Below are 4,998 nucleotides of genomic sequence, written 5' to 3'. Positions count from 1 at the left end.
ATGTATATGTATGTGTGTATGTATGGATGTGTGTATGTATGTACGCATGCACGTATGCATGTATGTATGTATGTATGTATGTATGTATGTATGTATGTATGTATGTATGAATACATGTATGCATGTAAGTATGTATGTATGTGTGTGTATGTATGAGTGTATGCATGTATGTATGTATGTATGTATGTATGTATGTATTTATGCATGTATGTGCGCACAGAATTAATTCATGCAAGCAGCCATGGATCTGCGCACATGCATGCAAAGAGGTAGTTTGGAGGTTTAGGCGTAACGCTCATTGCAGCTCTAATGGCAAGATTATGGGTAAGGATGTGAGATTTCATCACGTTAGCGCGACTGCCACAAGTGCGATGCGCAAATTCTAGCTTTAAAATGCAAACCGACAGCCAAAGCAAGCATATAATAATGCTCGCTTTGAACCGGAACTCTCTCCTGACGAGAAGGAGTGAAAGAGCCACCACAAACACCAAACTCATATGACAAAGAAACATATCACAGCTGATGTAATGTGTGAGTATAACGCGACCAATCGTACAATGATGTAAAGCAATAGTACCAGTGCGTATGTTATTAGGCGCAGGTCACTACGCCGGTCGCGTGCGGGTTAAGATACGATTTGAACCTCAACCTTATGCGTGTTGTTTCTTGGGTATACATTCGGATAGAGTGGTCATTGTTAGCACAATCATCAGGATCAGTGTAGTAAAAATAACAGTGTGCGCATGCATGTATGCGTCTTTCTTATGGATGACCACCGTGAACGCTCAGGAGACAGTTTCCTAGTACCTTTCATCCACAATGAGTGTCACCTCTACTTAGTGTACTAAAAGCTTCTCTAGTGATATGCTTTTGGTTGAGAAAAATGGCCTGACGATTTCTCCTATCGACCCGCCGCGGTGGCTTAGTGGCTAAGGCGTTGCCCTGCTGAGCACGAGGTCGCGGGTATGATTCCCGGCCGTGGCGGCCGCTTTTCTGATGAAGGCGAAAAGCGAAAACGCCCGTGTATGCGAGATTTCGGCGCACGTTAACGATCCCCAGGTGGTCAAAATTAATACGGAGCCTTCCACTACGGCGCCCCTCATCGCCTGCGTTGCGTCGACGTGTTACACCCTACAATCAATCAGTTTTTTTCTCAGGGGGATCGCATACGTCAAGAGGAACAATAACAGAATAGACTCTACTGACGAGGACGCAGAAAGTACAAGAGAAAGGTGGTTTGTAGCAAGACTGAGAGGAGCGAAGCAACGGGGACCAGAAGAAACACGTTGACACAGACAAGGCGCCACTTCCAACTAAACTTTATTAGAGAAAAACCTTAGGTTTAGTACGAAGTTCTGACGTCATGAAAACGGAACACCAATGACGTGTGCAATCATACACGTGTGAATTTAAGATCTCGAATTCTTTAGTGATAATGGGACCGATGGTGTAGTGGGGGACACATGGCTGAACACTGCAAAAGATGCCCTCTGCAGGGTACAAATTGCACTCCGCTCTTCAAACCGGCCGTGTTTTTAAAATGGGTCAGAGATAGGCAAGAAAGGGAAATTGTGGAGGCTTACTTCATTCACAAGGCGGGAAAGAAGTGCATCAGTACTCCGTCGGTCGCATTATCACTTAAATAATTCGAGTTCTTAGATGCACACGTGCAGGATTGCACACATTGTTGGTGTTCCGTTTTCATGAAGTCAGAACTGTGTATTTACCCTAAGGTTTTCCACTAATAATGTTTAGTTTGAAGTGGCGACTTGTCTCTGTCTACGTATTTCTTCTGGTCCCCGTTGCTTAGCGCCTCAATTATTCAGTATGTGCAACCAACCAGCCCTAATCAGGGTTTTGTAGGAAGACGATGGAGCAGGTATGATTAAAAATTGTTGTGTAATTGGCTCAGTCGCTCGTCAATCGTTCAGCCGCCCGGGAACGTCTCTTGATGGATACCATTTTTTTTATTTACATTAAAGAACACGCCTTCTATGTTCGGCCCACTCAGACTTCAATTTCAATTCGATCAGTTGATCTTTTGGCAGAACTTGTGTAACCATCGCAAATAGACAACTAGCTTCCGAGAAAGATCCCAAAAAACTCCAACATTGTCTTCAGAAATGCTTTAACCTTGGCGCCCCTTAATTTTGTGGCTCTGAAGTGCATCATAAATGTTACGTTGACTCAACACCGCGCAGTAGTTTTTATTTCTTTCTAAAGACTTCTCCTTAGTAATCCCCGCTTGCACGCGTTCTAAAAAATAAATATTTTGCGCGTATTCAGGGTATGGCCGTTACAAATATGGCTGTGATATTGACTAACCTGCCCTAATTCTTGAACGCGGCAAGTTCTACAAGCTGGCGAGAAATCATTAACAATACAACCCAAAGTGCATCGAGCACTATATAATGTACAGAATAGCCATTTTGTATTTCGAGGATTTTTATTCAAGAAGAAATTGGAGAGGCAAGCACGCTCGTCAGACCCAGTTTTGTGCCCTTTGCTTTTGATGTTCGCCATCAAGGCTGGGCACTCGTCTAGCCAGCAAACGGAGCCACGTTTGCCGGCTATAAAACAATGTGTTTCTTCCTACATCAGGAACAGAATTCTGTGAAACTGCTCTCGGTATAATAAAATAAAGCGGCCCGAAGGAATGGTATCGCACGACAGGTTGCGGAATACGAGACCTGGTAGGTGTTAGCTGTTGAAAGGGGCAATATTCAAATAAATAACATTCCACGTAAGGGCGCTAAACTTCAGAATACCTCGTTTATCAGTTTAAACAACTGCGGGATGACCGCATTCCTAACATGTTTTTCCTTTATCTCTTCCTTTATCTCTTCTTTTGCAAGCGCTGGTTTACAAAACTTCTATTTGATTTTGCTTTCAATAAAACCACTGTGGGGTGTGTGATCTCCTGAAATATCTGCTTTGAGTTCTTTGATAATTTATGCAGTTTGTCTTCCTGGCAAGACGTCTACCAATTTGCCCTAACACGAACAACATTGATCACCCCTGAAACATTTCTTTCCGCTTGTGCTGCGCTTCCTTTTATCAGTTACGCACAACCCCGATGATAGAGGACGTTCGCACAAACTTCTAACTTAAGTTGTCTTTGTGAAAAAGTGCGTTTAACTTTGCACCTGGATTTGGAAGATGTCATATGAGGGCTGCATTACACTGACATATAATGCTTCCATCGACCCCAAATAAAAATACGTTTGTTGCAACAGCGCATACATGGTTATACCTCTCAGACTATTCTAATAAATTATGACATTTACATTTTAAATACGAGATTCTTCTTTTATATCTTTGCGGTTTTCACAAAACTACTCCACTGTTCTTAGGCTTTCTCTGCGATGCGGATTATTTACGAAATATTTTTGCCTGTTGGCCTTTCACCATCTTCTTAAATGCACCATCCTAAATACCACCATCTTCCTAAATGCATCTGTGGGACATTTAGTGTCTACGTTTCATTTTTATTGACAGATGACTTCGCATTATAAAAGACGGTTTGTTTACAAATTAGACAGTTGAAACTCCCGCATTCACGCTATTTAGCCGGACGCAGTTATCTTTGTCCGCAGGGTCCCATTTTCAAGAGCTCTGGGTGTCGCTAGCTTACACGACAATTAAAACAATTAAACTGCATTTATTCCGGTTTCTGCTGTTGATCACACGCATCGTGACGTATACCTACACAAAATGTTCAAACAAATGTTTTGTTCACAGTGTATAAGGTTTTTCACCGGTTCCGTTGAATCAAGGTCTAAATTTTCAGCCTTAATAGCATAGCATAGAGTCGGGATTACGGAGTTCTGTTCGATATGGCCTTCATTTGGGATTTAAATGGCCCAATAACTTTCTACATCTTCTACTGAAGCCTATGAAATGACCTGATGCTTTACAATGAGTTATACGAGTACGCAGCTTCGTGTCGCTAAGTCATCTCATTCAAAAGAATGTTCGTGGTATGTAGATTTAAAAACCTTTTTACTGCTATTAACTATGCAATTCTTGTTTTAAGTACTACCACGAAATATAACTTGCAGATGATCACAGTTTTGCAAAAACAACTGATGATTTTGTGTCACAAAATACATGATCACTCACCTATTCCTGATGCTTTCAAAAAAGTTGACAGTATTCCAAATTGCATGCATAACTAGAAGATACGCCGTTCTTATAAATTGGTTTAATAAGTAATGACGATACCTTAACAAGGCTTGCCAGATTTAAATAAAACTCTCGAGTCTACAAGACCAGGGCACCAACATCTTGGGACGGTAAATAAATGCCGCACAAACTATGGAACCCAAATGATCCAGTATTTATTTCATGCCATGTTGAATACCGTTTTCATTCAAAGAAAACCCGCCGTTTTGACGCTTTGATGCAGAGAGTTGCGTGATATCATTTTTAAACCAAACTCACCGTAATGACATATTTGTCAGACTTGACCTGACATTTCTAATTGCTCTATATTGCATTGAGAACTGTACTTTGTTATCCCTCTTGTCTTGCTTGACTTCGCGCTCTGTGTGTCACGTGGCCAGGGCCCTTCAAGTTGTTTTAACAGCTCCTTTTTTGTCTTCCCGCAACATGGTGGGAAGTGAAGCTCACTTCAATCCCAAGGAATTTAGTGTTCGGTCATTTATTATTACGAGCAATTTTTACACACACTGTATAAAATTCTCAGGTGTTTTATGTTTATTCTCTGGGAGATATAAATCAGTTTGCCCCTCAAAATGGTTTTTGTGTGTTGTGCCATCCTCGAAAAATAATCTTTGCTCTCTTTTGCAGTCCTGTGAATTCAAATCTTTATTTTGGCTTGTAATTTAATGCGTTCTCTGTTGGTTTCAGAATCAACGTGCCGCTCAAGAACTCGGCGGAATTTTCTGCAGCCTTTCACTGCAAAAATGGATCAGCAATGAGGCTCCCCGACTCTCAGCGTTGTGAAATTTGGTAAACCTAAAATTATGCATAACA

Source organism: Haemaphysalis longicornis, unplaced genomic scaffold (genome assembly GCF_048455015.1).
Source record: "Haemaphysalis longicornis isolate Haplotype H1 unplaced genomic scaffold, Haemaphysalis longicornis Haplotype H1 scaffold_4, whole genome shotgun sequence".
In the NCBI taxonomy this organism is placed as follows: Eukaryota; Metazoa; Arthropoda; class Arachnida; order Ixodida; family Ixodidae; genus Haemaphysalis; species Haemaphysalis longicornis.
This window is presented reverse-complemented; position numbering follows the sequence as displayed.